We start from the raw sequence: 17,535 nt of genomic DNA, 5'->3' as shown, positions 1-17,535 counted from the left end.
ATCTAGTTTTGAAAACATTGTTTAGGTGTAATTTTTGCATATCATTCTTAGCATTATTGTTGTCAAGGTTGGTATTGGGCAGAAATTACAAAATTTTACTTTGGTCATATGCTAAATGAGGTAGTAGCTTCACCGACCAATTAAAACATCATATAATTATTTAGATAGCTGATTCTATACATATTTTTTTATTTCAGAAAATAATTTTTAATTCAGAGTTTAATAATGCTCATTTCTTGCAGTGATAAATCTACTCTTTCCATCATTAGGGGCATTTGGCCCCACTGCCCCCACTGACCAAAGAAAATTATCATTTTTAGGCATATAATATTTAGAAAAATATAATTTTCCCCTATCTACACTGCCCCCACTGACCAAAGAAAATTTTCATTTTAGGTATATAAAATTTAGAAAAATATAATTTTCCCCTATCTAATTTGTCAATTTGTCCCTACTGACAAAAGAAAAATATAGATTCTAAGTGTTGATTTGTCAAAAAATTTGTTTCTAATTCAATATATATGTTTGATAACAATGTTTAATAACGACAGACACAATATATCACTCTAATGATGAATATATGTATGCACAAACTCGATAGTTGAAGATATTAAATTTACTTGTGAAGATTCCCGTACACAAAAAATTTATACTATAATGAGTCGTAGAATATTAGTGACATTCCCTTATCTTTTTGATTAAATATGTATGCCACTATTTCATATTACTTACCATGTTTATATTGTTATTGCCCAATGTTATGTGCAAAGCTCTATGCTAATTCTGCCCTCACTGAAATTTTTTTTTCTAGCTCCACCACTGATTTCTTCTATAGTTATTCATTTTCTTTTAGTAGTAGCATAGCATTTCTATGGTGCATTTTAAATTATGTAGGTACTGCTATTAATTAAGTACTATTCATCAATTTTTGTTTTTATCTGTTAAAAAGCAAATAAGTAATTCATAGACAAATCTTATCTTTTATCTCCTGTACGTAGTTAAGATTCTAACAAACCTATTATAAGCTGCTTGAAATATTATATTTACAATTACATCACATTATCTTTCAATTACCAATCATTAGGCGATCCACAACTATAGAAGATCAGTTAAATGCACTTAAAAAAATTTCATGGTCTTTTTTATTGGTACCATTGCTCAACTAGTATCTCTCACTAAAAATAATAGTTTATATTTAAATATTTAATAATGTTTAATCTAAGGGTCACTAACACTTCTTTTACCATTCAAAGATAAATTTCACTTGTGGGTATAACACTCACAAATGATTGTAGAATGCCCTAAAATTATGAGTAAATCTTTCCTATACCGTCAGTGTAAACCTACTTTACACTGATGGCTCACCATATTGTGCCACCTCGATAATGAAGATTGGCAATCTGTTATTCCCGATTAATAATATTATTATGTTATTTAATTTGATATTCATAAATGACTGCTAAATAAAATTTGTCTCTTATGTCTATCCTCCCTCTGTCGTCATTCTCATCCCTATGTTTCTTTATCCTTTCCTTTATATCGCTCTTCGACCCTTCCAACATCTGTAATACAGTTCTGTCCTCTGTTCTACCAACGGCAAAAGCCCCTTTACCATTCTTCCAACTCGATTTTTCAACAATTGGTGATTAGGGTTTTTGAAAAAATGGTGAAAATCATATGGGAAGGGCAGCAAGCAAGTCCTTGTTTTCCTGGAGGGTTTGAGCATTTTTTGTTCATATAAATACTCTTTATATAAATGCTCATTTTTTGTTCATGCTTATCTTTTTGGTCAAATTTTGATAGGAGAAAGTCACGGACAATCACTAGCAAGTCACTTAATCTATCATTTTCTTCAATTCTGCACCACCCAAACTCTAATTTAACAAACTTATAAATGCACCATTTCGCTCTTTCATCGCCATTTTCCCCACCATTCCCACTTACACCACCACCACCACCAAATAGAGAACACCATTCCCAATCCTTCCCCACCATTCTCACTTACAGCACCACCATCACCAAATAGAGAGCACCACCACCAAATAGACAACATTGATGTTTAGGTATAGCCAATGTTTTCAACCATATGGTTAAGTTTTTTGTTTTTATTTTAAATAATTGGATAACACTAAAATTTAAAAAAAAATAGTGCAAACTGGTATAATCATTCGACTTTTACTGTTTTGATTGCCTCAACTAGTTCTTGACTGGTTCAATTAACTCTTTAGGTTTAATATAGAATCTAACCCATGCAATATAACTGCTTAGTAGTTCAACTAGTTGAACTGACTGGTCTAATCTAGTTTTTAAAACACTATTTAGGCGTGCTTTTTGGCATATCATTCTTTGCATTATTGTTTTCACAGTTGGTATTGGGCAAAAATTACAAAATTTTACTTTGGTCATATGATGAATGAGGTAGTAGCTTTACCAATTACACCTCTTATAATTATTTAGACAGATTTTACACATATTTTTTTATTTCAAAAAATAATTTTTCATTAAGAGTATACTAATGCTCATTTCTTGTAGTGACAGATCTACTCTTTCACGTGCTGCAATGAAAGGGCAGAAAGTCTCGATAGCTCTCGAACTATTTAAAAATTCAATTTGGCCCCCCAACTATTAAATGAATGCTTTTGGCCCTCCATCTAATTAAATGGTATATTTGTGGCCCTTCCGTGAGCTAGAGTCGTTAAGTCCAATTGAAAGAGCAACAGGCACGAGGCACAGGGGATAAGTGAAGGGCATTTTCGTCAGCACACCATTGCTGCTAGGTTAAAACATGAAAGGAAGCCTCTTTTTTCATATTTTCATGGCTGTTTCCATGGTTTCCAAAGTTCACTTGCCAGAAACGGATCTAGGTTGTAATGAGTAACAAAGGCAACAGTCGCAGTGAAAAAATGTGAGCATATCAGTGTCTTTCAATCCTCAATTGGGGATGCGACAAAGCTTGTAAGATGATTATTTCATGGACCGACAGGAATCTGGGGAGGAGGTATGATGTTTGTGTAGATGGTGGCTGCCAGCACTGGCCTTGAATCAACAGGGAAATGTGTTGCCATTCCGTAGAGTTGATACTTGGTCATCTGAGGAGAATCAATTGGATGGAAAAAGAAAGAGATGAAAGTGAAGATGTTAGAAGAAGGTTGAAGAGAAAGGTAGAAAACAAGAATCAGAAAACAAGAGAGTTGCATAAAGAAATCCGATCGCATAAATGGTTGAACAAGATTCTAATGAAGCTACTTTTAATCACCTGGGTCATTGTTGATACCCGGTCTTCGTAGAGTTGACACTTGGCTACTTTTGATCACCTGGGTCATCATTCCGTAGAGTTGATATGTGGTCTTCTTAGGAGAATCAATTGGACGGAAAAAGAAAGAGATGAAAGTAAAGATGTTAGAAGAAGGTTGGAGAGAAAGCTGGAAAACAAGAATCAGAAAATAATAGTATTGCAAAAGAAATCCGATCACATAAATGGCTGAACAAGATTCTGATGAGACTGCTTTTGATCACCTGGGTCATTGTGATACTGCTTGTTTGGGTTTGAAAGTGAAGGAATACAACCTATATGCGACAAATTGAAGGTGGAAAATGAAGGCCTTTTTTTAGACTGTTTAGGTGTAGTAGCGAATGTACACTGTTTTTGACTCTTCAGATATATTAGCGAATGTACATGGTGGATAGGTTTGTGGAATGTTTAGCTAATTTGGTGAAGCTGGTGTATGTTTAGACAAAATTTGTAAGCCTTGTTGTTGGTTAAGTAAATTAGCTGCTAATTCAGTCAAGAATGTTAATGATAGCGTGAGTTCAATTGAAACGTGTTGCTAACCAAAGTTCAACAGGCAGAAGAAATGAAAAGAACCAATTCCCATTAATCAACTGAAGTCTTGATCCCATATACAAAAAGTAGTTTACACTAAATAGCCAGCCAATTGTACCACAAATCAACCTCTACAACAAAAAAAAAGTTTCCAGCCAACTAATTACAATTGATAACTAGCACATATCCATGAACAAAAAATTACAATTGACAAAAAGAGAGCTGTTGCTGGCCTTGCAGTTTGACATCATTTACAATTATCACCAAATGACAATAGGAGAAGTAGTTGTCTCTCATCTTTCACTCCCTTGTCTTCTTCCAGACCCTCTTCCCCGCTTTCCTCTCTCACTCCACTTCCTTCTCCAATTCCCAACAGTGAATAAGGGGTTCTTTTCTAAATAAGCATAGTTCAAATTTATCATTCCCCTATCTGCATCAACTAAGGGTCTCTAAAAAGCAGTCTTTCTTAGTCAATTGGTACGCTGCTGATGAGCAGGTTGCTGCGGCTGTTGGGAGTGCTCATGTGCAGCCTCTTGCTGATGAGATGGCTCATGTGTAGCCTGTTGCTAGTGGGAATGCTCCTATGCAATCTCAAGCTGCTTGGATTGGTTCTGCACAAGATAATAATGCGATCCTTCATTGGTACTCTGTTGTGCTCTCGTATGTTGTCTGGCTTTCCCTTGAACCCTTTTGATCTGTCATCATTTACAAATTACATGAATACATTATGTTTGAAAAATTAATACCAAGATGTAACAAGGTTTAAAGCCCCTGACCTGCTATGATGTATTTGTTGCTAACTGCTGCACTTTACTAACTACTATTTGCTGTTGATCTCCCTGAGACACCCTTGAATTGTCCACTTTTTTGCATGTTGCTACATTATGTCCTACTGCCCACATTTCCTGCAGTGTATCACAACTCTTCGCCTTAATTTTCTTCCATGATTTTTACCTTAATTACGTCCCTTTTTCTAGCTTTCTTGGGCCTCTCGAGTTGAGTTACACTCAAAGGTGGGTCCAAAACTAGCATTGATGAAAGGGGCCAATGATCCTGACCATTAATAGGTTCTAGCACATTATTGTAGATTCTAAGGAATAGCTCCTTACTGTAGCACTTATCTAACTCTTTGTACGGGTCACCATTGTTCATGTGAATAGAAGCAATGGCATGATAGCAAGGAATACCACTCACCTCCCATAACAGACATATGTAGTGCCTTTTTTCAAATTAACAACAAATTGGGCCCCATGTGGGTCATGAACTTGATAACTATCAATTGAATTGAAGATTGGCTTCCACTAATTTGATTCTCTCTTCTACAATTTCTCTAATCAATGGGCCTGTGGGACCTCGTACCTTTACATTGCTAACTTTCTTGTGTGAATCCTCTCCATTAGCATAATTCTAATTGACTCTAGCATTGATATAATAGACTGTTCTGTTGCCTCCAAAATATGTGCATTAAATGACTCACACAAATTATTTACAAGTAAATCAAATTTTGTGTGAGTAAGGAAGAAAGTTTTGCACCTAAGAGGTGGAGCATTCTTGACCCACTGGAAGGCCTTTTTGTCATACTTTTTCAAGTCATCCATAGCTTCATTGTAAAGTGGGACTGTTGTGCTACTAGCAATATACCAAAGTCTGTCCTTTAAACCTAGTCTAGGATGCTTTTTCTTGAAGTTCCTATACATATACTGCACGCAATACCTATGTTCAGCGTTTAGAAGCACGTCTGAAAGTGCTGTCCAACCCCTGTAGCAAGGACAAACAAACAGATAACCGTGGCTTGCACAAAAAAAAATTATAGCTATGGTACAGTAAATGGCATACCTTATACTGATCAGAAATAAATGTGTAGTGGAACTGATTATCAATCGCTAAGTCAGCCTTCAAAGTGTCAAGACCCACCTCCACTACTCAGCTGCTTCTTTTTCCACTACTGCCCATGCAATGGGCCACCAACCATTATTAGGGTCCACTCCAATTGCAGCCAACAATTGTCCTGGATAGGAGCTCTTAATGTGGCAACTATCCAATCCTTTTATTGGCCTACAACTATCATGAAATCCTCACTTCGGTGGCACTAAACAACAATACAATCTCATGAATCTAGGATCCCTCTAGGAGTTCAAAATGGAGTAAACATCACCTCCATAGTACTACTAGCATGAGTTTTCTTTATCTCTTCACAATACTCCTAGATTTTTGAGTATTGTGCATTAGCAAAACCCTTAACAGCTCAGCTGCCCTTGCCTTTGCCGTAGTAGCAACCCATCTAGATACCTCAACTTTGTAGTCCTCGTGCACTATTTGTCTTAACTCCCTAATTGGCATGTGAAGGTTTGTCCTTATCCTCTCAACATACCTATCAGCCAATTATTTGGCATTTAAATTCTTGTTTTTCCAAGCGTGATTGCAATTCTCATGCACATCATTCATTGTTTTCACCACCAGATCATTTGTTCCAAGTGCCTTCTTAATCGAAGCAAAAACAAACCACTAACAGGGTTCTTTGCATTTGACCCTCACTCTCTTTGACTTTTTTTTTGGTCCACACTGGCTTTCCCAGTATGATACCATACTCTCTAATAGCAACCTTGAATTGGGCTCTCGATTCAAATTTCATGCCCAACTCAAACTTGGGGTCAGCCTTGAACTTCTCCATGGAAAATCTTTATATCTCCATTGGTACCCATCTTCCTCCTCGGATGATCCAATATCACTGTTTAGATGATCAGCCATGTAATCTTCATCCAATGGATTGCTCTCAACTTGTTCTCCCGCTTGCTATTGCCGTGTTAGTCTAGATTTTCTCTTCTTCACCTATTTTTTGTTGTCTATAGGCTGCTGAGATGCTTGGCTTTCAAACATTGGTTCTTGGGTTTGCTGGTCATCTACATCAACTTGTTGGCTTACAAGTCTTTGCTGCTGCTGCTTGGATTTTGAACCCGCTGGTGTCCTAATTGGCAAGTGTGGCTACTCTGTAACCTGGCTGTCAAGTAGATCTTCTAGCAGCCGTTCATCACCACAATATTTTGCACCACCACTAAACCCATCAAATTCTATATCTGATTCTGAGTCGGAAGCATCTTTAATGTGAACTTCATCTTGAATTGTTGTTGGTCACCACTAATATGCTGTTGAGTACTAGTTGTTGTTGCATCATTGTTTTGTCTATCTGTAGGCTGCACATTGTTAGGAATTGCTTCTCTCCCAGCATCACCATGAATTTGTTGAGTACTAATTCCAGCTGCATCATTGCTAGGACCTTTTTCCAGCCCTCCTACTTGAACTTGTAGTTGATTCAGTGAATTTGGTTCTCTTGGTCACCAAATCAAGACAAGGCTGTCTAACAATATGGTCTTGCTCATCAAACTCTTCAATCAAGACCCCAAATTTTCTCCTTTGCATGTCATTCTCAACAGTTGATTCATGTGTCAATATTTCCACAATTTCTTCTTCTATTAAATGGTTACACTACACCTCTATCACCTTAAAAGTTTAGGTCCATTCACAAAACATATTGATATGTTGATCAGTAGATAACTCCCTTAATCCATTTGATAGGTCTTTGTCTGGTTCAACAGAATAGTACATCAATATTGCATCAGCATGACCTAGTTCCTCAATCATTTTGTTTAGTTCATGAATAGACATTCACTCAGCATTGCATATATCCGCATAGTCTGCTTCTCCATCAACATGGTTAATGTATTGTCCCCAACTAATTCTACCCCTATGATGTATCCGTATAGTGAACTATTCAGACCCAAGTGCTGCAGTCAATATGCAAAAAAAAAAATCAAATTGATTTATTATTTATTATTTATCAATAACTACTCCAATTTAATAACCCTGTATATGAACTACATTCCAATGTTGTTGACTAAAATAATGTCTACTTTAATCAACAACTACTAATATACAAATACATTATTATCTTAAACCCTGCTTCTTGGTCCATTTGCATAAAGACATCAGGACCACATTTCTTGTCATTGTAAACGACAAAACCGCAATTTTAGGACCACAAAACCCCACTTTTAATACCACCCGTACAGATTAATATTTGCAACCCTAAGCCCTAACCCACCCACAGTGAACACCATACATCATGTTGTTCCCAACCCACTATACAGATTTGCATATGAATGACAAAAGAGATAGTTGTGAGAGTTTGAAGATCAACATACCGTACACCGTGTACAGTTCAATGAAATCGTCCCTTCTTCTGATCCTCCAGTCCATTATCGATGAACGTATTTCTTATGCACTCAAACACCTTTGATCCATCAAGCAACTACAGCCTAAATTTTTTGTGTTGAGGGGTTTGGGTTATCATCAATGATTTTTTTTTTTGTATGAGATGTGGATTTTGGTAATTGACTTGCCATTTACCAGATAGTGAATTGTTTTACCCTATTTGGTGACTTGTGCTGACGATAACACCCCTCGTTTATTCCTTATGCCTTGCGCCTATTGCTCTTTCTATTGGACATAATGATTCTAGCTCACGGGAGGGCCACAAACATACCATTTAATTAGATGGATGGCCAAAAGCATTCATTTAATAATTGGGGGCCAAAACTTGAATTTTTAAATAGTTCGAGGGCCATCGAGGCATTTTTCCCTATTTAGAAAAATGTAATTTTTTCTATCTAATTTATCAATGTGTACCTATTGACAAAAGAAAAATATATATTTTAAGTGTTTGGGTTGTCAAAAAATTGTTTCTAACTCAATATAAATATGTTTCCACGAGTGATTTGATAATAATGTTTATAATATGACGGACACAATCTATCAATTTAATGATGACTATATGTATGCACAAAGTCAATATGTACAAACTCTATAATTTAAGATCTTAAGTTTACTTGTGAAGTTTCCTATACACAAAGAATTTATACTACAATGAGTCATAGAATATTAGTGACATCCTCTTGTCTTTTTGATTAAATATGTATGCCACTATATCATATTACCTCTATGCTAATTTTGCCTTCACTAAAAAATTTTTCTAGCTCCACTACTGATTTCTTCTACAATTATTCATTTTCTTTTATTTGCATAGCATTTTTATGGTGAATTTAAAATTAAGAAAAATTGTTCAAAACGTCTCTCACATTTTATAAAATGGTTTTTTTATTTCTTATTTTTAAAAGTGTAATTTTATGTCCATTACAAATTCACATTGGTCAAATTTGATCCCTACCTAGGTTTTTCGATTAGTTTTTGACTGGAATCTAGCATGTGCCTTGCACGTGATCATTTTTTAGGGACAAAATTATTAAATTGCATTTTACATAATTCGATCCATAATTTCTCACATTTTAGAAAATGAATTTTTTTGTCCATCACATTTCACAAAAATGAACCTTTTTCATCATTGATCATATATACGAATAATTTTTTCTTATTTTTGAAAACCCATGTATATGTCTATTTGATTTCACTTGAATAGTACAAATAGCATGTAATATATCTCTATTTGATTTTATTTGACCAAACTAATTGTAGGTTAAATCAAATAGAAATATATTACATGCTATTCATACTGGTCAGATGAAATCAAATAGACATATACATGGGTTTAAGAAAAAGAAAGCGATTTGCACACATAATCAATGAGAGATGAAAACATTCATTTTGTGAAATGTGAGGAATGAAAAATTTTATTTTGTGAAATGTAAAGGACGAAAAAATTTAATTTGTGAAATGTAACAAATTTGACAATTTGCTCCTACAATGTGACTATGGATCGAATCATATAAAATAGAATTTGACAAATTTGCTCCTGAAAAATAATCACGTGCAAAGTATGTGGTGAATTTCAGTCAAAAACTAGTTAGAAACCTTGACAGAGACCAAATTTGACCAAAATATGAAATTATAAGGGATGTAAAATTACACTTTTAAAATTAAGGGATGAAAAAAGTTATTTTAAAATAGAACAGACGTTTTGAATAATTTTTCCTTAAAATTATTGTAGGTACTATTACTATTTAAATACTATTCATCAACTTTTGTTTTTATTCGTTAAAAAGCGAACAAGTAATTCATAAACAAACCTTATCTTTTATCACCTGTATATAGTTAAGATTATGACAAAACTATTCATCAATTTTTTGTTTTTATTTGTTAAAAAGCAAACAAGTAATTCATAGACAAACCTTATCTTTTCTCACCTGTATATAGTTAAGATTCTGGCAAAACTATTATAAGCTACTTGAAACATTACAATATTTAGAATTACATCAAATCATCTCTCAATTACCAAACATAAGCTGATCCACAACTGTTGAAGATCAATTAAATGCATAGAAATTTAGAAAAAATTCTATGGTCCCGTTTTGGTACCATTCCTCAAGTTGTACCTCTAATTAAAGATAATAGTTTAAAATTTAAATATTTATAATGTTTAATCTAAGGGTCAATAAAACTTCTTTCACCATCTAACAATAAATTCACTTGTGGGTGTAATACTCACAAGTGATTGTAGAATCCCCTAAAATTATATGCTAATAAACTTGTTGCCTCCCCCCCCCCCCTTGTTCGCTACACAAGCGAGTCAAGCTAAGTTTAACAACCAAAATTTGATTTCTATATTCTTGTAAAATTGATACAAGGACAATATTGAAGTTTGAAGTCTAGTATGCCTGGATATGGATTTCTTTTCTGCCCTGCTAGAATTTCTATCAGGGGCTTAATGTCATCTTGAAAAAACATTATTGGCTCAAGTACAATTTCTTCAAATTTTCAGTATCCTAACCAGCAGGGATAAGAAAATTACTTCAATGATTAATATGGAGATAAACTTGGTGACCAAGTAAAGATAGACTCCAAAGTTCAAACGGGTTCTTAGGAATCACTGAACTACAGTCACTGTGTGACCTAAATAAAAATACAAAAAGAAGTACAAGTCTATTTAAGGTAATATCCAGTTACACTTTCGAAAAAGTCAAAACTCCAGAAAAAACTAGACTTGTTTGGAAACCTTACCAGAAACTACTAGCTGGGATATCCTTCTCTCTCAGGTCTGTTGTTCTGTACTTGAAAACGAGGATATTCTTTTCCACAATAGAACATAATAAAGTTTTTCTTTTTTTTTGGTTTTTAATTTCCTTTTCTTCTTCTTCTTTTTTTTTTAGGGCAAGCAGCAAGTAGCAAGGTTGAAACCCTGCCCCTAATGCGGAATTAGGACTAGGGCCCAAATTTGTGGAAATCTCTCTTAAAGAATAGCATAAAATAAAGATACAGATATATAAAGCTTTTTGATCTCCACCAAAAATAAAATAAAAATGTATGAGCTGTAAGATTTGATCTCCACCAAAAATAAAAATAAAAAATGTATGAGCAGTTTTAACATGATTAAGCAGTTTTATGAGTTTATTTATCATTAATATTTATCTAACATGATTAAGTTTCAGAGGTGGGAAAATTGGAAAACATTGAATTTTTTATATTAAATTTTAATCCTTCAGAATCAAAATGAGCCATTTTATATAAATGCTCATTTTTTGTTCATGCTCATCCTTTCGGTCAATTTTTGATAGGAGAAAGTCACGGACAATCACTAGCAAGTCACTTAATCTATCATTTTCTTCAATTCTACTCCACCAAACTCTAATTTAACAAACTTATAAATGCACCATTTCCCTCTTTCATTGCGCGCCATCCTTGCCCACCATTCCCACTTACACCACCACCACCACCAAATAGAGAACTCCATTCCCAAACCTCCCCCACCATTCCCACTTACACCATCACCAAATAGAGAGCATCACCACCACATCCCACCATTCCCACTTACAACACCACCATCATCAAATAAAGAGCACCACCACCAAATAGACAACATTGATGTTTGGGTGTAGCCAATGTTTTCAACCACATGGTTAAATTTTTTTTATTTTATTTTAAATAATTTGGATAACACTAAAATTTAAAAAAATTAGTGCAAACTGGTATAATTGTCTGATTTTTACCGTTTTGACTACCTCAACTATTTCTTGACTGGTTCAATTAACCATTTAGATTTAATACAGAATCTGACCCCATGCAATATGACTGCTAAGCAATTCAACTAGTTGAACTGACTAGTCTAATGTAGTTTTTAAAACACTGTGTTTAGGTGTGCTTTTTGGCATATCATTCTTAGCATTATTGTTTTCACAGTTGGTATTGGGCAGAAATTACAAAATTTTACTTTGGCCATATGCTGAATGAGGTAGTAGCTTCACCAATTAAATCTCTTATAATTATTTAGACAGCTAATGTTATACATATTTTTTGATTTCACAAAATAATTTTTCACTAAGAGTATACTAATGCTCATTTCTTGTAGTGATAGATCTTCTTTCACGTGCTGCAATGACCGAAGAATATTTTCATTGTAAGGCATATAATATTTAGAAAAATATAATTTTTTTCTATCTAATTTATCAATGTGTACCTACTGACAAAAGAAAACTATATATTTTAAGTGTTTGAGTTGTCAAAAAATTGTTTCTAACTCAATATAAATATGATTTCATGAGTGATTTGATAATAATGTTTAATAATATGACGGACACAATCTATCAATTTAATGATGACTACATGTATGCACAAAATCGATATGCACAAACTCGATAATTTAAGATATTAAGTTTACTTATGAAGTTTCCAATACACAAAGAATTTATACTATAATGAGTCATGGAATATTATTGACAGCCTCTTGTCGTTTTGATTAAATATGTATGCCGCTATTTCATATTACCTCTATGCTAATTTTGCCCTCATTAAAATTTTTTTCTAGCTCTACCACTGGTTTCTTCTACAATTATTCATTTTCTTTTAGTAGCATAGTATTTCTGTGGTGCATTTAAAATTAGAAAAAAATTGTTCAAAATGTCTCTCACATTTTATAAAATGACTCTTTCGTTTCTTACTTTTAAAAATGTAATTTTATGTCCGTTACGATTCACATTAGTCAAATTTGATCCCTATCTAGGTTTCTGACTAGTTTTTGAATGGAATCTAGCACATGCTTTACACGTGATCATTTTTTGGGGATAAAATTATTAAATCACATTTTATATAATTCGATCCATAATTCCTCACATTTTAGAAAATGAATTTTTTTTGTCCATCACATTTCACAAAAATGAACATTTTCATCCTTCATTGTTCATGTGTAATAAAATTTTTATCTTGTTTTTGAAAACCCATGTATATGCCTATTTGATTTCACTTAACTATTACAAATAGCATGTAATATATTACTATTTGATTTCACTTGATGAAGCTAATTGTAGATGAAATCAAATAGAGATATATTACATGCTATTCGTTCTGGTCAGGTGAAATCAAATAGGCATATACGTGGATTTAAGGAAAAAAAAAAAAGCTATTTGCATACATAATCAATGAGGGATAAAAACATTCATTTTGTGAAATGTAAGGAATGAAAAAAAATTCATTTTGTGAAATGTGAGGACGAAAAAATTTAATTTGTGAAATATGAGGGACTATGGATAAGATTATGTGAAATAGGATTTGACAAATTTGCCCCTGAAAAATAATCACGTGCAAGGCACGTGACGGATTTGAATCAAAAACTAGAAAGAAACCTTAATAGAGATCAAATTTGACCAATATGTAATTATAAGGAATGCAAAATTACGCTTTTAAAAGTAAGGGACGAAAAAAGTTATTTTATAAAATGTGACGGACATTTTGAACAATTTTTCCTTAAAATTACGGAGGTACTCCTATTATTTAAGTGTTATTCATTAACTTTTGTTTTTATTCACTAAAAAGCGAACAAGTAATTCATAAACAAACGTTATCTTTTATCATCTGTATATAGTTAAGATTCCGACAAAACTATTCATTAATTTTTGTTTTTATTCGCTAAAAAGTGAACAAGTAATTCATAAACAAACCTTATCTTTTCTCACTTGTATATAGCTAAGATTCTGGCAAAACTATTATAAGCTACTTGAAATATTTCAATATTTAGAATTACATCAAATTATCTCTCAATTACCAAACATTAGGTGATCCACAATTGTTGAAGATCGATTAAATGCATTGAAATTTATGAAAAATTCTATGGTCCCTTTTTGGTACCATTCCTCAACTTGTATCTCTCATTAAAGATAAGAATAAGGATACGTTTGAAATCTAAAATCTGAAGTCTGAATCCATTAAGTTATTGAATTGTTAAATACTAAATCTAATACATTTGAGTGCATATCACATTTAGTGATAAGTGAAGAGCTTATCACTTAATATTGAGAGCAAGTTTTGCATAAGAAATTCAGTGTCACTTAATTGATTCAAATGTTCAATTTTTGGTTATCAAACGATCTGAATATGTTAAGATCTGAATCCATTAATTTAAGTGCTGAATTGGATTATTAAATAGTACCTAAATCTTATATACACTGACAGTGATATTCTATTACTGTTGAATGTACGACACATGTGCAAAATTTGGATTTCAAATTCAAATTCGAATTATGTGTCATGCATCCAATGGTGAAAGTGTATAGAAGATTAATTCTAAAGGTAATAGTTTAAATTTTAAATATTTAATAAATGTTTAATCTAATGATCAATAACACTTTTTTCACCATCTAGTGGCAAATTTCACTTGTGGGTATAATACTCACAAATGATTGTAGAATCCCCTAAAATTATATGCTAATAAACTTGTTGCCTTTTTTCCCCACCCTGTTCGCTACACAAGTGAGTCAAGCTAAGTTTAACAACCAAAAGTTGATTTCTATATTCTTGTAAAATTGATACAAGGACAATATTGAATTTTGAAGTCCAGTATGCTTGGACATGGATTTCTTTTCTGCCCGGCTAGAATTTCTATCAGGGGCTTAATGTCATCTTGAAAAAACTTTACAGGCTTAAGTACAATTTCTTCAAATTTCCAGAATCCTAACCAGCAGGAATAAGAAAAGTACTTCAATAATTAATATGGAGATAAACTTGGTGACAACTGACCAAGTAAAGATAGACTCCAAACAGGTTCTTGGGAATTACTGAACTATAGTTACTTTGTGACCCAAATAAAAATCCAAAAGAAGTACAAGTCTATTTAAGGTAAAATCCTGTTACACTTTCCAAAAAGTCAAAACTCCAGAAAAAGAGTAGACTTGTTTGGAAACCTTAAGCAATATGAACTGTCAAATCATAGCATATCTTTAGTATCTTTTATGTATATCCGCGTCTGCACAATGTTGACACATCAAATTACTACCTTAATCAACAAGCCTAAGGTTATGAGTTGCATAGTACTTCCTTGAAAAGGATAAAAATGGTAACGCTGCTATATCAATTGGCTTGAAATACAAGTAAAGTCTGACCAAAGAAATAGCATAATGTGGACCAAGCACATTAGATAAGGAAGAAGGACAAACTTAAAATGGAAATCGCTAAGTGTACAAAAGAAAACAGTATTATATTTTTATACAAAAGATGAAAAGAAAATAAATAAATAAATGTCAGAACCACAAACACAAGTTCACTTGCCAGATATATATATATATATATATATTTTGTCAGTCGTTACTTATCTATCCTGCACTTACTTTTACTCCTATTCTAACATATTATAGGGAAAGAGCCCAGTTGAGTTTGCAAGAGAACTAACGGAAATTGAACTACCATCGGACTAGATGGATGCACTACGCATCCGTATAAATTTAGAGAAAATCACATAAAGTGGCAAGTCACATATAATGGCAAGTGATGGGAGGCAAGATTTGAACTCTTGACCTTCCATCCCATCAAACCTTAAAGATTTTGGTGGTGGGGCATGGTATTGAGTTTCTATAATGTGACAAATTTTTAGAGGATTATTAAAGTTTGAACCCTTCAATTCAGACTCTACCAAGCCTTAAAGACTTCGGTGGTGGGGCATGGTATTGAGTTTTAATAATGTGACAAATTTTGGTCTTATTGGGACATGGTAATTGGAATGAGAAATTAGATTGATTTCTTTGTGACTTGGTGTGAAGAAAGTGATGACTATTAAGTCTATTACCAAGTGTGTACGTGTCACATTATATTTTGCAATTAGGATTTTAATTTTTGTCATACATTTTTTTAGTTCTCTTATATCAATGTAAGAGCTGCACCATCTCATGCCTAAAGTTGATTGAATTTCTCGTTGTATAGCAATTTTGGATACATTGTTAAATAAAATTGGTACTGATATTACTCAATCTTTCAATGTGTTCCCACCATATATTTTGTCTCTATACAAATTTTTAATGCGCGGTTACAGATCATTAATTGTCCAGAAGGGAACAAACTCTTTTCCAATATTGAAGTATCATCATGAGTTTCTAAATGCTGACCTCATAAAATATTATACAAATAGAAATTCGTCTCCATATAAACCATTTACATCCATTTCCTGTCCACCAAATAAAATACGCGTTAAGTAATTGGACCATATGCAGTAACATGTGTACTATCTTGAACAATTATCTAAAATTTTAATCCAATAATCGAATTGATCCATTCAATTGCCTTCCACATCTTGGGAAGATTAAAGTTTAAACCACAACATTCGCCAGCATGCCATGTGGAGTACTTTTTAGTGCATCTAGACCATACCTATTTTCCTATATGGATTTACATATTAATAATTATTGTCCAATCTGAACTCCATCTTGACAATTGCCCAAGACAAACCCTTTCTTATATTAGAACATTTGTGAAAGTTAATGTCTACTACATGACATTTAATTTTCAAACTTTTGGTGTGTCAAGTCTCCAAGTTTATCCCTTTTCATTTTCCCCCAAAATATGTGTAAAGCCCAAGTGGAATCCATACTTATAATGACCATAGAATATTAAAATAAAAAAGAGGTCAATTTCTATATTAACCTTATATAACTTACTATTACATAAACGATTTTTGTGATGAGTGCCCAACACATTTAAATCGCACCCAAACTGTCATGTATATATACACACTAATAATTAATATTCTCTTTTATATTTATATATTTTCTCTAATTAGCTTTATCTTTCCAAATGTCTCACTTCTAAATTAGATCGAGTGTCCAATGAAAATATTTTTCTTTAAGTGATAAATTTTAAATTCAGGACCCTCTATCTAAATCCTTTCCCTCTTACCATCTAACCCAATCCTCCCCTTTCTATGGTATCTTGTAAACCCATTAGATAGACCCATACTGAAATAGAAATTCTTACCCAAATTGATTCCTAGTAAAACTACACATCCACAAAGTTTGACCGCCTACTTTCGCAAATCAATATAAAATCCATCCATCCATATTTCCATAGTGTAAAAAAAAAGGAAAAAGGAAAAACCAAGTGGGACCCACATCAAGTCTCCCAACCAAATGCGAAGCTATCCCAAATGTGGCAACCAAATAGATGGATGGTTGACACAGCAGTCATGCACTGCATAGAAGAGTACCAAAACCATGCAACCAAAGAGTTAAAGAGCTTTGCCCCTTTCTATAAATTCGCCATTTGGATGCAGCGTTTGGTCTCACTTTCACAAATACAAATGCAAAAACAGTCCTTCACGCCTCTTTATCTCCCTCTCTTCATCATCTTCTCTCTCTATAATTAGCAAGCCATTAGTTGTTAATACTAATAATCTCTTGTTTATCTTTTTTAGCAGTTCCTCTCCTCCTTTTTACTCAGGCAAAAACCCCCCA

The sequence above is a fragment of the Coffea eugenioides genome, chromosome 2, assembly GCF_003713205.1.
Source record: "Coffea eugenioides isolate CCC68of chromosome 2, Ceug_1.0, whole genome shotgun sequence".
NCBI classification, from domain to species: Eukaryota; Viridiplantae; Streptophyta; class Magnoliopsida; order Gentianales; family Rubiaceae; genus Coffea; species Coffea eugenioides.
The sequence above is the reverse complement of the archived record's forward strand: the minus strand, read 5'-3'. Positions refer to the sequence as shown.